The sequence below is a fragment of the Toxotes jaculatrix genome, chromosome 17, assembly GCF_017976425.1.
Source record: "Toxotes jaculatrix isolate fToxJac2 chromosome 17, fToxJac2.pri, whole genome shotgun sequence".
Classification (NCBI taxonomy): Eukaryota; Metazoa; Chordata; class Actinopteri; family Toxotidae; genus Toxotes; species Toxotes jaculatrix.
Window position 1 is genome coordinate 10,393,937 of NC_054410.1, and position 7,834 is coordinate 10,401,770.

Genomic DNA, 7,834 nt, shown 5'->3' on the forward strand with positions numbered 1-7,834 from the left:
CTTTCTAGGTGTATGTCTCTCTTTGCCATTGCATTTTATGAGTCCTGCTGATATAATTGCAACACATATTTGCTAAGCCCCTCCTCAAGCAGTGATCGTACAAAGTTTCCATGCATACTGAAGTGGCGTTCATGGGGCTATAGTAAGAGATACTTGGGGTATAAAGAGTTTGGAGGGTGGTGTCATTTTTTTGGGGGGGGGGGGGGGGGTCTTTCCAAAACCCAAAAAACACAAGTGCAGACATACAAGGAATGGATGCTTTTTTGCTCCAACAGAAGGTGCAGACATTAACATTTCCAGCTTATTAGCTTATTGCAGTAAACCAATGGAGCTTTGCTTCCAAGGCTAAGGATCATTTTATTAGCTATACATTTTGTGGAATCACAGATCTTGTGTGCTTTTGAAAATTTGATGTCTGTCTTGTTTGTCCAAGCTAAGCAGTTAGATGTTAGAATGAAATAATCTGATCTTACATCTTTTCTTATCATTCTTATAATACTAGCACTACTGCTGTTTGTGAGTTTGCTTTAGCCTCAGTCTTTTTGGCATAATATCATATAGACTCATTTAGCTGCCATTGCATATTTAAGACCCCTTTATGAGCTTTTTGTTTTTAATGAATTATCTGGCAACAATAAAAAGCAGTGGACAGTTTTGTCAATTGGCTTTGGCTTATGTTAGCTTGCTGTAGCTGATAAAATCAACTATCAGCAGTTGTGTTGTTGACAAAATCCACGGTGGTCAGCTACATCTGCGAAGCTGTTTTTATCTGCAGAGTGAAATCAAAGACCCATTGTTTCAAACATTACTGGACACTGTGAGTGGTAAATCTGCCACTGTTCTCATTATAAACTGCCGTGCCATACAGTCTGCGTGCCATGCTAACACACTTTGACAGGTGTAGCAACAGTAACAATGGGGGGCGGCAATGAGTGAATGGTCAATTTACCACCACACATATCTTCTTGAAACATCAGTGACTATACCTGGAGTGCAAACATTTCAATAAGTCCATATGTTTGGCTTTTAAAACCCATCATGTCCTGTCGTTAAAAGCCAAGTAAGCATAAATGCATAAATACAGAGAGGGGTTGCCCAAAGCACAAGTTTTATCACTCCCCGCAGAGTAGCAGGGTAGCAGTTCAACAACAAACTGGAATGAATGTTTTGTCCCCCTGCTGCCATTTCTGATGGCACCATTACTTATTATTTTTAATCTCCCTTCAACACTGGCTCAGGAAACAATGGCGGTTTCTGGGAACGCTGTTAATACGGTTGCTATAGCCGTTTTCTTATCTGCAAGTCACAGAGGGAGAGGGAGAGAAAGAAGACAGAAATAGTTGCGGAATTGGTAAGGAAGTGCAGTTGTATAGAATCCATCCGCACATGTACACTCACACAAACACACAACTCCATGCAATTTATGTGCTGTAAGTACTGTACCCTCACTGTATCCTAGCACCTCCTCCAGGGGGATAGAAACAGCAGATCCTAGTGCCTGAGGTGTTTTTTGGCAAGGTAAACACAATCCACATGAAGGAACCTTAGGTCCTCAGAGAACCTCATGATAGGCTCACTGCTGTTTCTACACTGCCAGAGAAACTCAAAACAGCAAAAGATATGCAAATCAAGCACACTTTCTGCTCTTCAGAGTTCCCTCATAAGTATTAAGAGTAGGCTATAGTCTAGATGGAAACACGAGTAAACCCTGTTTACCTGAAATACTTTTCCCAAGTGTTACAACTTGTCATAATGATCAGACAATGCACACTACAGGGAGTACAACAAATAGTTGTAATGCTGCAGACAATAAGCTACTTCAGGCAGAGTGTTTCCACCAACAATACTGCTCGTATACTTTCTCTCTTTCATGAGAACGGTTCTCATAGCAAGTGACTCCAATTTAATTCAGGAAAAAAAAACACCTTAATGCAAAACCTACAAAAGGTCACCACAGCCAACATCCATCTTGGATCTACAACGAGGGGCCCTTATGGTGCCTGCAGGTTGATTTACTAGTAATGAGCCACCGGAGGTGAGCGAGGAAGAGCTACAGCCTGCCAGATATACTATTAACTGTGACCAAATGAGGGCATTAAACTTTAATGGTGACAGTGCAATCCTTCCCAAAGTCTTCTATTAAGTGAAAAGCACATAGAGACACAAGCACCTTATCTACTGTAAACAATAAACCTTAATGTCGCAGCTTAGAGAGTTTTTGTTGTTTTGGCCGTCATTTCAAGGGATCATGATGACGTTGTACTAACCGAAGTAATTGCTGATACTTAGAAACATGGCAACATCACTGCAAAGGAATCCAATGGAGCTAAAGACAAGAAAGGCCAGACAATCAAACAGGCTGCAAATGAGCCAAGAGTCTGACCAGACTGTCTAAACTTCTTTCAACAAGTCCTCCAATTCCTTTCTACACTTAATCGCTTTCTTGTTGAGAGTTTGATGAAAAGACTGATACCATTCTCTTGTCTGTACAGTAAATACCAACCAACCAACCAACCAACCCACAGCCAATTAGCATAGCTTTGTACAAAGACTGGAAATGGGGACACAGGTGACCTGACTCTGTCCAAAAGTAACAAAGTCCAGCTACCATTACCTTTAAAGCTTCATAATTAACATATCTTGTTTGTTTAATCAATCTCTCTGGCACATCAGTGCCTGGCACATAATCCCCTGTAAAACCCCAACTTGTTTTGTTACTTGTTTTTACACTTTATATTTCCCAAAATTTCAAACTATACTGTTTTAGGAATGTTTCTTCATTCCCCGACAACTGCCATGATAACTACAGTGTTAATGGTACTGAGAGGAACTGTGACCAGAACTACAAAAATAAGATCCAAGTTTTAATAAATCAGAATTATCCTTCAGCTGCATCTCAGCTGCTGCATAATTCAAAATGATAGCATAAAAACCAAAACTAACCAAACACAGCAGAAGTAGTGATAATTAGCGACATTATTTAAAATTTTTAATTTTAATTTTAAAAGTTTTTTTTTCCCCCTTGGTGTAATGCACCACAGTGGGTGACGCTTTGCTTGAAAGCCATGTGTTGTGTGTTTCCTCTGATGCAAGACTCCAGAAATACAACAGTCTCTTGAGCATGCTCCGCTACCAGCGGCCAGAAAAACAGCTCTGTGGATTAAGTCACCAGAGCAATGATGATGACTAGTCAACACAATTTGCTGCCTGAAGACAAGAACTGCAACTGAGGAGCGATCCCCACACTGTTTATCTCTCCTTTAATTTCTATCTACACATCAAAAGAGACTCAACCTAAATTGGTTAAGAGGAAGAACTTGTTGGCCTTGAAACTAACAAAACTTACAAAGCACTCCAACTTTTTATAATAAATGCCTGAAGAATCAATGTTACCTGAGCCACTGCAAGCCTGAGAGGCTGCATTAAAATATCTAAAAATGCCACTCATGACATCTGTATTGTTTGTGGTTGTATTGATAGTATACATCAGGAACTTGATGTACAGTAATAGGCAGCAATATCAGACCACACCATGCTGTTGCAGGTGATGTCAAACACAGTTCAGGGCCAAACAGCCGATTCACTGTCAGGCTTTTTAGCCATAATGCTGTTTTCCAACACAAAAAGCTCCTGGGGATAAATTAACTGATAATGAATAGTTTCCCCTGCTGCGCCATGACTCATCAAACTCCCTCCAGTTCCTTTATGTATCCTTGGCCCTTTAAACGACACGTCAGTCGTAGCAATGAAGTTTTATTTGTGTGAATAGAGGCTTGTGTGTGTGTGTGTGTGTGTGTGTGTGTGTGTGTGTGTGTGTGTGTGTGTGTGTGTGTGTGTGTGTGTGTGTGTGTGTGTAACAAGCTTCAGAAGAAACAGCAAGCGTTAAATCAATTTTGACAATTTGTAGGCAGATTTCACACTATTCCTGATCAGATCAGATCACATCAGGGGGCCACAGCAGGAGACACCACAGGGGATCTTTCCCACATCACGCTGTGGTGTGTGTCTTTTGTGCAGTTCAGGGCTGGTATGTTGCAGTCTCTGTGCTTTTGTGTGTTTGTGGTTACGGCTTTAGGAATGATAGGAGTTCATTTACCAATAAAACAAACCCCTGATTAGTATGTCAGTTTCTTCAGCTGATGTTTCCGAGTAAGCGAGTCAATACCATCTCATCTAAGTAAAAGTGTGACATGAAAAGCATTTTGCCTTGATGGAAAAGCTTCATGAGGCAGTCTGACCTAAATGCTAAGGAAGCTTTAGGCAGAGCACTGCACCTTTAAACAGGGAATATATTGCAGCCCCATCTGTGACTCACTCCTGCCAAACCATACTTACTACAGTGTGGTACTGGCAGCTCACAGCTCCTCACAGTCCAATTTAAACCTATTTTGTTATGCTGCATAGTGCAATATATCTTTACATTGACTGGATCACTGTCTGTCACAGCACACCACACAATTCTGGAAGGTGCTGGGACGGGGTTTGGAGACTACTCATTTTTAGAAAGTGTGCAGTACAAACAGAGGGCATAAAATTTGGAAGACATGGTTGTTTACTATGCAGGGACACTCTAACAAAAGTATCTTCAGTGGCATTATGGGAAGGCTAGGATCCAGTGTTTTTGGAGCTAATCTGTCTCTTGCAAGTCACCCAACTTTATGGACGAGGCAATATTAAATTGCTGGAGTACTCATTTAAATAATTTATTCTTGTCTACTTTCTTCTAGAGTTAAAGAGACAAAGAAAAAATCTGATCAACTCAAAGGCTGACTATACACTACCTTCCCAACATGCAATGGTGTCAGGTGGAAGTTTGTGGAGAGTTGATTTAAAGTTTGTTAAATCTTCACATTGATCAAATCTAGTCAACTAATTACGTAAACCAACAAATAAAATAAATGATAAATGAATGATAAATGATTCAAATGCCCCAGTTTGCAATAGTCACTTGAATTCAAGCAGTTTTGCTGCATAAAGTTTTGACCTCAGGTCAGGTTTGGGTTTTCGCTATTTTCAATTTATGAAGAAATTTCTCTCTTCGTCTTTTTGAATTTGCCAGTCATACGTCAGTGCATGTCACAAGTACATACATGTGTGGGAAGATGGAAAGAGATGCTCTGTTGTTGATGAAATAAAGAAAAAAAATAGCTTGGATTAAAAGGTGTCTTCAGGTTCTCAAGTTGGGCAGTACCCGTAGGGGTTTGGTCTGGTTTTTGCTTGGTCCACGTCTCATTTTTGGTGCAGTTCAGTTTTGTCACAGGGATTGTAAAGTCGGCATGCGATTGGCCTTCAACTAAAACGCGGACTTCATCTGTTCTTTCTGTGCTGCTCAACACTTTGCTTAAAGAAGCTCAACAATTTATGTCAAAGTATAGAATAAAATGTACTAGAAATGTTTTCTGGAAAGACTGCATGCCTAAGAAAAATGAAAACTTTCAATCAGAATTCCTCTTCAGTTCAACATGCTCTAAGAATTCCTCTGAGCTTTACTTTTTTCCCTGATTTATTCTTAGGACTGTGAGAATGAGCGGAGAATTGCACACAAGAGAGGATTTGAAAGCTGGACAATGTAGGTACAGCTGGACCACTTGCTTGCCCTGAATTTCACCTTTACCTTTATCAATAACTTAAATAACATTGTGTAGTGAAAAAATTTCTCTCTTTTGAGGGGTTGCAAAACTTCAGATTGGGCTTTGGCTGAAAAAAATATTTGCCAGAATACCCTCTGGGCAGCAAATTGGACAATAGCATTCAGATTAATCAGGTCAAATGAAATTCAAGTCGGCTATAATTCCAAAGATGTTTACTTTCTCATCAAGGAGAACAGCTCCACCTAAATTCAATAGTAGGACACAAGTGTGAGATCACTTTAAATTCTTATTTTTAGCAGTAAAAACAAAGGTGAAATTAATAAACCTGATAAAGATTTTATGTTTTGCATTGACAATATGTCTCCTCTGTCTCTCTGTCTATCTTTCTACCTGACATAAGTAGACAATATTATGGCTCTAGAGCTACACAGTGCCGCAAGCCAGCAATTCATTGTGCCCTTCACCCCTTCATAACCCTTCAAACAAGCAACAACAGTCAGATAGAGAGAGAGAGAGAGAGAGAGAGAGAGAGAGAGAGAGAAAGAGAAAAGAATGAGGGAGTGTACTGAAAGGATGATTCACACAATTTATACGTTTGTGTGTTAAGACCACATCGTGAGTTAAGACTTCTACATTTCCCCATTGTTAAAATCCGGTGAGAGAGAATGAGTTCAGTCCTTGCTGAGGTTGCCACGACAACACAGTCGTGACATACCTGTGCTCCCAGCCTGGAAGAGGACAAGAAGTGATCGCCTTGTAGTCCGTTAGTCTACAACACTGTGTAGAGGGAGAAGTATTTTAAAGCTCTAAGCTGTAAAGCAACTGCTCCTGCTGATGTACTTAATATTTATTTATTACCTTTACTTTGATTTTTTTTGTGCCCTATTCTGCATATAGTGAATGGTATGGTAAATATATGGTATAGTGGTATGGTACAGTAGGTAGTAAGGGCAGTATTCTAGTTTTTGGCTGTGTCAGTGGCTAACTCTGTGGATGGCAATGTCGGTCTGTTGGTCTGTCCACACTCTGGTAAAGACAAATGTCTGAACAGCTACTAGATGGATTGCTGTGGAATTCTGTACAGACATTCATAAATCATAATAACTTTGGGGAACTTTTCATCTTACCCCATCATCAGACAGATTCCAAACAGCAAATCAATCCACATCAAACTCTTTTCTTGCAAATGAAACTGTTACCTACATGCATCCATCCATCCATAATGTTATAGATAATAAAAGAAACCACCGATTGCTTCTTTCATTAACCAACTTCTGAATCTGAATCCTGAGGTAGCGGTTTATGAGATACTACCCCTCCTGTAGAGCACAGTTTGTGTTCCATAGTTCAGCTCTGCACTGCAGAGCACAAAAGGTAGATACAAAAGGCCGTGACGGCCAAATTTTGTCTTTGAAGGAAGAATCCTGCGCTTTTCATCTTCAAGCCTTTTCTCTTTATCATCACAGCCCAGATTGGACATCTGGAAATCCACCATGCATCACACTGCAGGAGGGGACCAGGGGTTGGTGAGATTGTGTGCATGCAGGCTGAACATACGGCAGCATGCATGGCCCTCCAGGGTGCAATGAAGTATTTATTGAGGTGTAATGGGTGCAATAGGTGCACAATTTGTTCAACACGTAGCTCGTAAGAGTGCTGAGTGCTTGTTTGTACGTGTTTGACAAAAAGGCTGTTGTCTGGTGAAACTTTTTTTTTTTTGCGGCCCGACACAACATAGCCTGTATCAACAAATTATTATTGATACAATAGGAGCAGTCTCTGAACCATGGCACCGAACAGTAGAGATCAGGACTGAAGTTAATGCATTAATGGCCTGCATGAACAATGAAAAAATGTTTCAAAGAGCTATATTTTTATGGATTCTGTATGTGACATTAAAATGCCATACGTCCTTCTCTTCTAACATACTTTGTGTTTATATGACACTTGAGGTCTACTGTATGTGCGCTCCAGAGGCTTATGTTGCTCAGCTGACCCTGTCCTGTTGGCTTTGACGGAGCCGTATAAATGCTGTGTGGCAGACAGGCGTATCTCCAATAGTCCAGGGAGCGATGAGGGTGGTGGGGTGGGAAGTCAAAGAGAGACGGAGTCTTAAGACTTAGACATGTGATTCACAGGGGTCTAAATCAGAGAATACAGATACATGTGCACACTCAAAGACAAAGCCAACCCCTTGAGTGCGCTCCAAGGCACATCCCTCATCAGCCACCTCCAGATGCTAC

At 40.6% G+C, this 7,834-nt stretch overlaps 1 protein-coding gene across 1 annotated transcript in view; it reads left to right on the forward strand.

Annotated features, from left to right (window-relative positions):
- The window catches only part of wdr25 (WD repeat domain 25), a 52,337-nt gene extending 44,818 nt beyond the window's left edge, over window positions 1-7,519 (forward strand). The window contains exons 9-10 of the transcript XR_005896215.1: window positions 5,514-5,569; window positions 7,058-7,519. The gene's annotated coding sequence lies outside the window, so the exon portion shown is untranslated. The remainder of the gene's footprint in view (window positions 1-5,513; window positions 5,570-7,057) is intronic.
- Window positions 7,520-7,834: the final 315 nt, after the last annotated feature.